The sequence below is a fragment of the Bos javanicus genome, chromosome 3 (assembly GCF_032452875.1).
Source record: "Bos javanicus breed banteng chromosome 3, ARS-OSU_banteng_1.0, whole genome shotgun sequence".
NCBI lineage: Eukaryota > Metazoa > Chordata > Mammalia > Artiodactyla > Bovidae > Bos > Bos javanicus.
The window spans coordinates 20,997,919-21,010,241 of NC_083870.1; the positions used below are offsets into that span (position 1 = coordinate 20,997,919).

The 12,323-nt window shown below is 45.4% G+C and overlaps 3 non-coding genes across 3 annotated transcripts; 1 reads left to right on the forward strand and 2 right to left on the reverse strand.

Annotated features, from left to right (window-relative positions):
- The first annotated feature begins 770 nt into the window (after window positions 1-770).
- On the forward strand, window positions 771-842 carry TRNAE-UUC (transfer RNA glutamic acid (anticodon UUC)). Its single transcript has one exon. It is a non-coding gene; the product is annotated as a tRNA-Glu (tRNA).
- Window positions 843-7,435: 6,593 nt separating this feature from the next.
- On the reverse strand, window positions 7,436-7,507 carry TRNAE-UUC (transfer RNA glutamic acid (anticodon UUC)). Its single transcript has one exon. It is a non-coding gene; the product is annotated as a tRNA-Glu (tRNA).
- A 483-nt stretch (window positions 7,508-7,990) lies between these two features.
- Window positions 7,991-8,064, reverse strand: TRNAN-GUU (transfer RNA asparagine (anticodon GUU)). Its single transcript has one exon. It is a non-coding gene; the product is annotated as a tRNA-Asn (tRNA).
- Window positions 8,065-12,323: the final 4,259 nt, after the last annotated feature.

Sequence of the window (12,323 nt, forward strand, 5' to 3'; positions counted from 1 at the left end):
TGCCCTTCCACGTAGACTGGACGAGGGGGCGGTGGTTCTTTCCCCGACAGAGGAGGGGGAAAGAGGGACCACCTTTCTCGGGAGAGTCGTTTGCCCAAGTCCAGAGTCGCGGAATGGAGGGACTGGGACTGTGTTGGCCGAAGTAAACACGGACCGAGAAGCAAACGCCAAGTCCTGACTGATTGGATGTGGGTCTGAGGAAAGCGCGGCGTCAGGGACAACTGGAGGTCTGAGCCCAGGGAGCTAGAGACTGCGTCATCCAAGGCGGGAGAACCGCAGGGCAGCAGGTCGTGGGGGAAGACCGGACAGAATCCAAGTCTGGGAGCGGAGCCTTGTTCGCAAGCGTTTTCCATCCAGCCCTCCCGGTTCCTGCACCCGCCAGGAGTCTTTCGTGTCGTTGGGGATCCCGAGGTCTCACCCGCGCGGCTGCCCTCCCGCCTCTCCTGTCCCCGCCCCGGCGACCTGCTCTCCACGCTCGCTCGCCGGGAAAAGGCGCATCTCCAGGGCAGTTGTGAGGTGCGCCGGGACTGGGCAAGTCGTGGGGACGTGAGGATCAGGTGAACCTCGCGGGAGCGTCCACTGTCACGCAGAGCGCTCGGCCTTTGGTGTGGAGCTCCTCATTTGGAGAAAGCAGGGAAGGAACGTTCTTTGGGTACAATTCCTTGGAGGGGGGTGCAGGACTCAGAATAGGAGGGCGAGGGACACCACACACTCTGCAGGTTTCCTGTTGTAACTTACGAGGTGCCGTGCTACGTGCCGTAGCACGTAGTTCCCTGGTGGTCTAGTGGCTAGGATTCGGCGCTTTCACCGCCGCGGCCCGGGTTCGATTCCCGGTCAGGGAAAGTGTCTCTTTTGCTTTCATCTCCGCGTACAGAGTTTTCACTTACTCCCTGTGGCTCAGACCTAAAGAATCTGCCGGCAATGCGGGAGACCTGAGTTCGTATCCCTAGGTCAGAAAGATACCCTCGAGCCGGGAATGGCAACCCACTCCAATATTCTGACTTGGAAATTTTCAAGGACAGAAGGGCCTGGCCTGCTACAGTCCGCGACGAACACTTTCATTTTCCACAAGTGTGATGCACCCCAGTGTCCCCGTGCAGTAAAATCTCTGCATTGAATCCTTAAGTCAGTGAGACTGGGCCACAAGTCCAGGGCATCTCCCAGAGTGGTAGGGAGAAATGTGAGGAGCAGCCTGGACAGCCCTTCACCTCCACTCCTCCCTTCATTTCAGGAACCCAGAATCTCACTTTGAGTGTCCATCTAAAGAGAACTTGGGACCTGAGCACCAACTACTCCTTTAAAAAGAAATACTGAGCACCAATTACTCCTTTAAAAAGAAAAAGAAAAAAAAAGTTTGAAACCTATAAAATTTTACAAGTGTATTAATAGAATATATTCTTCACTTCCCCGATGCCTCAGACAGTAAAGAATCTGCCTGCAATGTGGGAGACCTAGGTTTGACCCCTGGGTGGGAAAGTTCCCCTGGAGAAGGAAATGGCAATCCACTCCAGTGTTCTTGCCTGGAGAATCCCATGGACCGCGGAGCCTAGTGGGCTGCCGTCTATGGGGTCACACAGAGTTGGACATGACTGAAGCGACTTAGCAGCAGCAGCAGCAGTACTGCATTGTGTATGTATGCCACGTCTTCTTTATCCATTCATCTGTTGATAGACACGAGTTGTTTCTATATTTTGACTATTATAAACCATGCTGTGATGTACATATGGGTGTATATATCTATTCCAATTAGTGGTTTTGTATTTTCTAGGTAAAAACCCAGAAGTGGAATAGCTGGATCATATGGCTGTTTTATTATTAATTTTTAAAGGAATCTCTACACTTTTTCCATAGTGGATGCACCATTTTAATTCCTACCAATATTGTAAATGCTTCTGACGCCACAAAAAAGTGAAGACTTTCCTGTGGTGGGAGGATGAAGGGAGCAAGTGGTAAATTATCTCCTCAAAAGTAGGGGATAATTCTCAAGAGCTTTCCAGAGCTGTCTGAATCACTGTTGTCAGGTAAATGGCCGCCTTGTAATGATGGTGCTTAGTCTTTTTTTTTTTTTTTTAAGATAATCTCATTAATTTTTAAAAAATATTTTGGGAATGTCTTTTTTAAGAATCTGGCAGTACACAACATTGTTCTACTCTAAAACCACCCTGGAATTGCTAAAGGATTTTCATATATTTAGATTACTTAACACTTACTTACTGAACCCATGCTTTAACAACCCAAGAAACAACGGTGCTTGGCCCTGTCCTGTCCTGGTCTTGAATGGTCCTGGCTCCAGTCTGAGGTATCTTGATTTGTGGTTCATATTCAACTGTGCTTCTCTCCAACATGGGTTAGTGATCAAGCTTCTACAACCAGGATTCCAGAGGAATCCAGAGACCCACTTGATGGGGTTTTTTCTTGCCCTTCCATAGACATTGAAAAAAAAAGGATACGTGAAAGTCTTTCACAAAAGCAGTTTCTACCTGCTTTCCATCTGAGATACTTTCCTATAAGAAGAACCTGTAATGGGAATTCCTAATAATATACTTTCATGGCCTTGAGAAATTCCACAGAAATAGCATCTGGAGAAACAGCATATATTAAGAAATCATGTTAATAATTATCTTTCATGTTTTACTTAAGAATAATCTCCTTGTTACAAACCCCAAGGCCAGACCCAGAAGGGAGTATGACTGGGATCATGAAAGCATGGACCTTGGAACACTGGTATGGCATCAGGCATGAACGCTGCCTGCTGCTGCTGCTGCTGCTGCTGCTGCTGCTAAGTCACTTTGGTCGTGTCTGACTCTGTGCGACCCTATGGACAGCAGCTCACCAGGCTCCTCCGTCCACAGGATTCTCTAGGCAAGAACACTGGAGTAGGTTGCCATTTCCTTCTCCAGAACGCTGCCTATGCACTTGCTAGTTGTTCCAAAGACTAGCCCAGAAGGGAACAGCCTGGGGTAAACACAAGGAGATCTGGACTATGTCAGTGTAGTCCATGACATTTAGGGGTACATGATTAACACAGCATGTGTCTTGAGAAAAATAAGATCTGAGAAAGTCTTGTAGTCTGCAATTAGGACCAAAAGCTGGACTCAGAGTGGACTCTGCACCTCAGTCCAATAGAGGCTGCAGGTCCCCTGACCCATTGCACCAGATTTCGTTTTCTGTCTTCATTCTCGTCACTTGCTCCCAGGCCATTAGGGCAACAAGAGCCATCTAAGGGAATAAAGAACCTAAAGTCAAAAGAAGTATAGTCACCATGACTGTCTGTATTTTCTGGACCTTGGTCCCCCACTAGGTGGTAGCCCAGTGATGTGAATAGTTCACACTTGGCCTCATGGCTGGTCTTTTGTTCAATTCAAGCATGTAATCAAGAGCTGACTTGGATAAGAGATTGACCATTTTAAAACAGCCAAATGCTCTGAGACCTTCAGGCTTGGCTATGGAACTGTTTAAAACATGAAGACCTGGTTAGACTATAAGACTTGGAATCTGATGAAACAGAACAAAGGAAAGTGACAAGAGCCAGAGGGATCTCCCATTTCTGAGGAAAAGCAAGAAAGAAACACCGAAGCTTAAGAGAAATGAGCTGGCAGAGCAATGAAATGAAGGGGAATAAAGGGTGGCGGAGGGGAGGAGTCCCACTGATCTTGGCTTGCACAGAGGTCTCTCACCCTCTAATCTGTGCATGTGCCCTAACTCCTGCAGGCAGCATCCAGGAGCTCTCAGATTCAAGGGGTGAAAACTTTCAACTGGTATTCTGTTTTCAAATCAGGAGATTTGAGATTCTGACTCCTGACTGAGATGTGGGATGCTAATCCAGATGTGAAAATCCTGGGTCTTTGCTTCCAGGGAAAGGCAATACAGGCCCCAAACAGAACCCTATGCTCTCCTTCCACTGAAGCACTGTCTTAATTCTTTCTGGAAATATTGCTCCTGGTATATGATGCAGCTGAATTTTGGATATCACATAGTCTGAATTTGGAGCACTGAATTCAGGAGAGGGTGGGGCGCTACAATGGACCGGTTGCCTCAATGTGAAAAATGTTCATTCAAAAACTGGGTAGAATCATCTCTCTTTTGGAAAGACACTGATGTACTCTTTTCAGAAAGGTTTTGTTTGAAAATACAAGAAATATAAAGACATCTTGGATCCCAAAGGAACCCTGGAGATAGATCTAAGCTCACTGAACTAAGCAAGAGTTGGAAACAGGTTTGGGGCACACCAATCAGCCTTCCAAGGATACACAGTTACAAAGAACTAAATTCCGCCAACATAAGAAAACTACTTTGAGAGCCAATTTTACCTTTAATTCCCAGAGCTTTGGATGAAAATATTTCTTTTATGTCCACCAACACTACTAATTAGGGCTTTTTGTTATTTGATTTAAATGATAAGGGCAAAGAGGATGAGATCACTGCTGAAATGACAGCAAAAGTCAACCATGTAGAGAATCTACCTGAAAAGACTCAATAGGAAGCTTTGATTCCAAGTAGGTTCATGCTCCAAACCCACTTAGTTGATAGCCCAAGGGACTGGAAGTCTTCGCACCACACTCTGGAATGTGCTTATGAGAACCTAGGCTAGTGTTTCTTTCATCTTTTGCTCTTTCAAACCACTCTAGCTCTGGAGGTCTCAGGAGGTTTCAGACATTGGAGACATGACTGAGGAAGTCATGTCACAGAACAATTTGGGGGCTCACGAGAACACCTGTTAGTTAAATGATTTCAAGACCAGACTGAGTCAATTGCCCTCCCACAACTTGCTCCTTACCTCCTTCAGAATAAAAGCTTCTGCATATTCCAACTACAAATGGAGAGGTGGAAACATTACTTCCCTTTAGTGGAAGTGACATGTCTTATGGACTCAGAAGCCTCTTTCCAACCAGTTTTGACTGTCATTTCTCCTCAGCACCATGGTGAATATAAAAGCTTCCATTTAGCTTAATACCCAGATGCCAGCAGTGTTACTTCAAATTTCTCTTTGTCGGAAAAACAAATATTTAAGTGTTACTTTTCTAAGCTCTTTTTTTTTTAACAAAAAAAATCCTGGAATGGACAAAAAAATGCTCTTCTTTGAGTTGACTTCTATTCAGGGAACAAGTCTGTAATGTCAACAATACTACAATTCTACATTTACCTCTGTTCCTGAGAGAGGGGGCCTGGGGTTTGAAGAAGGAAAAGCTGTAGGACGGCACAAATAAATGAAAATCTAATGAGAGGAAGCAGAGGAATGGTGAGGCAAGTGGGACAGAAAACTGAGGCCTCCAAGGTAGTCTAAGTCTTGCTTTGTTTTTACTGAAAAAAATAAATGCCTGATTAATATGTGGGCAGGAGGAAGTAAGAAGTGTTTTTTAATTTGTATATGTGGACACAAGAAAGTGGTATGGTACCAGAAATCCCTAACTTCAGTATGCTGAAGTTCCTAGTCATCTTTGTATGTGCCATTGTTCCACTGGGTTTAGAATTGTTGTAGCGATACCCTTGGTTAGAACTGAGTGATAATAAGTGGAGTGGGCCCCCTCCTACACTCTTGGTAGGAATGTAAATTGGTATAGCCACTTAGGAGAACAGAATGGAGGTTCCTTAATAAACTAAAAAAGCAGAACAAAGGCTAACAGTTATATCAAGAGAACACACTGGTCATGGCAAAGACCCTTTTCCAAGAACACAAGAGATGACTCTAGTCAAGGACATGACCAAATGGTCAATTCTGAAATTAGATTGATTATATTCTTTGCAGCTGAAGATGGAGAAGCAATATACAATCAGCATAAACAAGGCGCAGCGCTGACTGTGGCTTAGATCATCAGCTCCTTACTGCAAAATTCAGGCTTAACTTGATGAAAATAGGGAAAACCACTAGGCCACTCAAGTATGACCTAAATCAAATCCCTTATGATTACACAGTGGAGGTGACGAATAGATTCAAGGGGTTAGATCTGATAGACAGAGTGCCTGAAAAACTATGGATAGGAGTTTGTCATATTGTATAGGAGGCAGTGACCAAAACTGCCTCCTATAGAAAGGAGAATCTCAAAGAAAAAGAAATGCAAGAAGGCAAAATGGTTGTCTGAGGAGGCTTTACAAATAGCTGAGGAAAGAAGAGAAGTAAAAGGAAAAGGAGAAAGGGAAAGATATACCCATCTGAATGCAGTTCCAGATAATATAGCAAGGAGAGATAAGAAAGCCTTTTTAAGTGAACAATGCAAAGAACTAGAAGGAAAAAATAGAGTGGGAAAGACCAGAGATCTCTTCAAGAAAAATGGAGAGATCAAGGGAACATTTCTTGTAAGGATGGGCATGATAAAAGACAGAAACAGTAAGGATCTAACAGAAGAAGCAAAAGAGAATAAGAAGAGGTGGCAAGAAAACACAGAAGAACTATACAAAAAAGGTCTTAATGACCAGGATAACCACAGTGGCGCAGTCACTCACCTAGAGCCAGAGATCTTGGAGAGTGAAGTCATGTGGGCCTTAGGAAGCATCACTAAGAACAAAGCTAGTGGAGGCAATGGAATTCCAGCTGAACTATTTAAAAGCCTAAAAGATGATAAAGGTCCATATAGTCAAAGCTATGGTTTTTCCAATAGTTGTGTACTGATGTGAGAATTGGACCATAGAGAAGGCTGAGCACCAAAGAATTGATGCTTTTGATCTGTGGTATTGGAGAAGACTCTTGAGAGTGCCTTGGACTGCAAGGAGACCAAACCAGTCAATCCTAAAGGAAATCAATCCTGAATATTCATTTGAAGGACAGATGCTAAAGCTGAAGGTCCAATCCTTTGGTTACCTAATGTGAAGAGTCAACTCATTGGAAAAGACCCTGATGCTGGGAAAGATTGAAGACAGGAGAAGAGGGCAATAGAGGATGAGATGGCTAGATAGTATGATTGATTCAATGGACATAAATTTGAGCAAACTCCTGAAGATAGTGAAGGACAGGGAAACCTGGCATGCTGCAGTCCATGGAGTCATAAAGAGTCAGACCTGACTTAGTGACTGAACAACAACTGCAGAGCTACACTGCTTTCTTCACCTTTACAGGAATTGATAAAAACATAAAATGTGTGGGTAAAGGTGGCACAAAGAATATGTCTTTATACAATAGCTCCAAATGAGTAAAATGGCAACATTCCAAGCTATGAATAATGAACGTCTTTATATTTAATTTAAACTTAAATTCGTGCTGCTGAGTCGCTTCAGCAATGTCTGACTCTTTGCACCCCTGTGGACTGGCCCACCAGGTTCTTCTGTCCATGGGATTCTTCAGGCAAGAATTCTATAGTGGGCTGCCATGCCCTTCTCCGGAGGATCTTCGCGACGATGGAACTCGCGTCTCTTATGTCTCCTGCGTAGGCAGGCGGGTTCTTGACTACTAGTGCCACCTGCAAAGCTGCAAAAAAAAAAAAAAAAAAAAGAAAGACACATCTTCCCTGACCGGGAATCGAACCCAGGCCGCGGCGGTGAAAGCGCCAAATCCTAGCCACTAGACCACCAAGGAACTGCAAAATAACAAAGGAATTGATTTTAAAGGTATATGTAAGTTCAGTTCAGTTCAGTCGCTCAGTCGTGTCCAACTCTTTGCGACCCCATGAATCGCAGCACGCCAGGCCTCCTTGTCCATCACCAACTCCCGGAGTTCACCCAGACTCACGTCAATCGAGTCAGTGATGCCATCCAGCAAGGGGTTAATAAATACCAATACAAACAATGGACGGAACCTCACCGTTGAAAGGAACCCGGAGGGCAACGATGAAACGACTCTGTTCTTTCGATCCTGGTTTCCAAGTGACCTACCTGTTTTCCTCTAGAGCCAACATTCTTTTGTAAGAATCAGCGATAATCATGTCTTAGGTTAGCCTGTTGAGAAGATATAGGTGACAAGAAGGGTAAAGGAGTCCTAGTTCCAAATTTTCAAAAAAGAATGTACAACGCAGAAATAACCGCAAATCCTTAGGTTAGGTCCTAAAATAGAAGGACGGGGCGTCCCTGGGTGGGCTCGAACCACCAACCTTTCGGTTAACAGCCGAACGCGCTAACCGATTGCGCCACAGAGACTCTGGAACGGTTGTCTTTGTCTCCTACCTCCTGCACAACTTCATCTGGCAGAAAGCAATCACGCCTTCCGCTCTAGGGGGAGCTCCCTGCCTTTAGCAGGACAGCAGTACCCGTTCCAAAGCCTATGAAAACGGGAGGAACCCGTGGGGAAGCCGGAAGTTGAGCATTGCGAAGGCAGAAGTCCAGCCGAACGTCCCTGCCGCGCCTGGCTCCCCACTCGCTGCAGATGCAGCGCCCTGGAGACGCCCCGGGCCTGAGCGGAGGAGGGCTCGAGGGAGGCTGAACGCCCGGTGGGCTCAGTAGTGGGTCTTTCGGTTCTTTTCTCCGCCTTCATCTGAGCTCCTGAGCCGTTGGCGCTGCCCTCCCTCCGCTAGGTTGCGGTCTGTGAGCGTGAGCCGGAAGCAGGTGTTGGGGAAGATCGGTCAAATGGGGAAATGTAACCAGGAGGAGAGGCAAGGTCAAAACAAAGATACTTCCCAGGAGACCTGTTTTGAGGCGCGGGCTGAAAGAGATGAAAAATGCATCAGAATGGGAAGAGAATAACGGAAGGAAGACGTGACGGAAACGCAGGAGTACTTGACAGTTATTCAACGAAACAGCTATACTAAAATGTAGGAGCACAAAGACGCAGTTTATTGCCAGCACAGTGGCGCGCCGTGATCGTATAGTGGTTAGTACTCTGCGTTGTGGCCGCAGCAACCTCGGTTCGAATCCGAGTCACAGCAGTGTTTCTTTCTTTTGCATTGTATCTACAACAACTCTTTAGTCACCAAACGGAGTAAGGTCAGAAGAACGGAAGTCAACCCAATGGTGCTCTAGGCTGAAGCACTCTGGACTTGATCCAGGTCTCACCATTTACGAGAAAATATCTAAAGATCAGTTTCAAACTCTAAATGAGTCTTGTGTGTAGCTTCCACGAAAGAAATTGTGTACTCAGACAAGAATCTTTGTGTGTGTGTAGAAATATTTCTCGGAGAAGGTCATGGCAACCCACTCCAGTACTCTTGCCTGGCAAATCCCATGGACGGCGGAGCCTGGTGGGCTGCCGTCTATGGGGTCGCACAGAGTCGGACACGACTGAAACGACTTAGCAGCAGAAATATTTCAAACAGCAGTGAAGCTTTTTTACACAAAACGGAATAGAATTTAAATAAAGAATTTATAATATACTCCAATCCAGTCATTGTCTTCACTGGATTCTCTGACATCCTACCCACAATTTTTATCCTAAAAGGAAATTATTAAAATGTGTTCACACAACAAAATACACAAAACAGTAAAGGGCGGCTATTAGAATATTGCAACATGTAATCATTACCAGAATCACGACAGAGTAATTTTTTTTGTCATTCAAGCGTGCCCCTTTGATACACTTAGCAGATAATGCCCACCCATCCCATACTACTTTAAACAATTCTAATGTCAACTATCTCAAATTCGGCTTTGTCCTTTCTTCAAGTTCAAGTGAATGTGTGCACAGTTTTCTATCTAGCTATTATCAACCAACATTATGTGATATATATATATATACATATATGTATCTATCTGTGTGTATTTGCGTTTCTCACACCTTAATTTGATATTAATGATAAGCATTACACTAACGTAAAACTACTTCACATATGATGAACATTGGGGTGATTTCAAGCTACAGTATTGGGAAAGGCTAATATGAATACCTTTCTACTATAACTTTCTTGTGTAACTTCACAAGTTATTTGAGAATCAGATCAGAGATCAGTTGCTCAGTAGTGTCCGACTCTTTGTGACCCCATGAATTGCAGCACACCAGGCCTCCTAAAGATAAGGGAGCTAAGGACAAAAAATTGTCCAGGAAAGCAACACCAGTGACATTCTATGCTGGAGTGAGGGAGTGGAAGGGAACAGTGAGGCAAGTCAGAGGAAAGTGGAATTTTTACTGCCAGTGAAGGGTATAGCATCGTCAATCATTTCTCCACTCTCCAAGGTTCACTGAAGGAAGAATGGCCCAGGGAATCATCATTTCAAAGCGGTTTAGTGCACAGTCTAGGCTCTACAGCAGCATTTTCTGGGCATCTCTTCTGTAAGAGTGGACCCGTAGGATTTCTTGCTGTTCCCTAAGCAGCAGTGGGAGAAACACCAGCCTGGTCAAGCCCCTGGGCTGTGCCACCCAAGCGCTCAAGGAGGAGCATCATTCTGGGCCCTCGTGTCAGCCAAGAGAACCAACAAAGCAAGAGGTTGCCTCCAGCCACCACAAGTTCTCTGTCCTCTTGTTGTCAGAAAACATTGATCCAACTCCTTCCCCAAGCACTAGAAGTGTGTTGGGACATTTCACTTGTTGGGAGATTTCTGCTTGTTGGGAGACATGGCTTACACTCCCCAAGAACACAGCTGGTGTGGAGAAGGGAAAGGGAGAAGGGAAAGCCATATGAGAGGCCTTAGAATTGGCTAGGCCTGGAAGGGAAAGTGCCCCTTGGTCCAGAGAGCCTCTGGCCTCCTTGTTCCTGAAAGGGGTGCCTCCACTGCCCCCACCTGACCCCTATTTGGCCCCAAAGGTATGAGGACTCTGGGCCACATTTCCCATGTTTTTCCACAACTCCTGACGTGTGGCTTCTCTCTTGCTGGTGCCTGCTAGCCAGCCCTCAAGGGCTCCCCAGGCAAGTGCCAAGTCCAATAGGTGGGGAACCCACGTGCCCACAGACAGCACAGTCAGGAGGCTTGGCAAAAGAAGTAGGACCCATCTATACACATTGGTCATGAAACAGGAGGGCCATGAAAATGCAGGTGCTTACCCTAATTCCCAGGCAGTTGAGTACATGGAGTGGTGTGGCTCTTGCCCTGGGTCAGCATAGCACAATGAGGCATTATGGAAGAGGTGTCATCTGAACCAAGGGATTATCAGGAGAAAGGTGTGACTCAAACCCCTCACTAGCACCACATCCCTCCAACAGGTGGGGAAATCACAGCCATCAGCTTTCACAAGTGCAACAGACAAGGCTTACACCCTGGGAAAACACCTTCAAGACCATGGCCTCTCTCTTGCAAGGTAACTAGGGGCACAACACCTGTAGGCACAGTGCAGCCCCTGACCCCTCCAGGGTTCACTTGGGGTCACAACCCTCCCCTCCATCTGCCTTTCACTACTCTTCTAAACTGCTTTCTCCAAACGAATTCAAGAGAATGCCCTCCAAATCTCTCTCACCCACCCCTACACCCTCTCCTACACACAGGAGAACCCATAGCCCACCCACCAGAAGGATGGACCCACAGCTTCAGCGCTGTCTCACATACTCCACCTGTTGCCTCTGCATCCTTGGTCTACATCATCCCCTCCTCCCCTCTCCCTGGCTCTCCTCTTGCCCTACAGTGTAAGCAACATTTGTCCCAACAGGTCTTCAGCTTGAGTGTCCAAGGGAGAGAGGAAAACATCCTCTCTGCAGGGCAGAGACCACGGGAAGTTGAATTAAGAGCAGTTGGAGGAGTTGCCTAGATCACCATCCTTTTGGTATTCTGGCATCGATCTTTATACCCAACTTCTGATTATGGTGCTGATAATAGTTTTGCATTTGTGGTAGTGAGATGAATTGAAAAGTCAAGTTACTCAGAGAATATTTTAAAAATATATTCTGCTCTCGGTCAACTGACAAGTGCATGGATATGGCAAAGACCTGGGAGGCCAGCTGGGTAGGCTGGTGCTGTGCTAGTCATTGATCTGTACCTGTTGCTGCTCCAAACACCAGGAGTCTGGGTCTCTTGTCTCAAGAGACATCTGGGGAGGATCTACCAGCACTGTGGCGATGGACTTTTTCAGCCAGTTTCCTTCTGGGAAAGCTAAGCCGATGTCTTACTAGATCACAAAGGAAGATATCTTAATAACCAAAAGTTCTAAGACAATATTCTTGATATTTTTATTTATTAGGAACATTCACATTAATACTATAAGAAGGTATCATCACACAGCCTCCAGTATGGTTATGTTTAAAAGAATTAGTACACCAAATGCTGACAGGAATGTGGAGCAACTGCAACCATCGTTGCTGGTTTGAAACCATTCTAGAGCCCTGTTTATCAGTTTCTAGTAAAGTTAAACTTGCAGCTATTCCATGACCCAGCAGTAGCAGTACTTCTGTGAATGCAAAAGTACACAAAAAAGACTGGTACAGAATATTCACCAAAACACCAGCAATATTCATCAATAACAATAACACCAAAATTAATACAATAAAACCAAAATTAAGAAGTGATATACAGAGTAATATTTGGAGAAGGGCATGGCAACT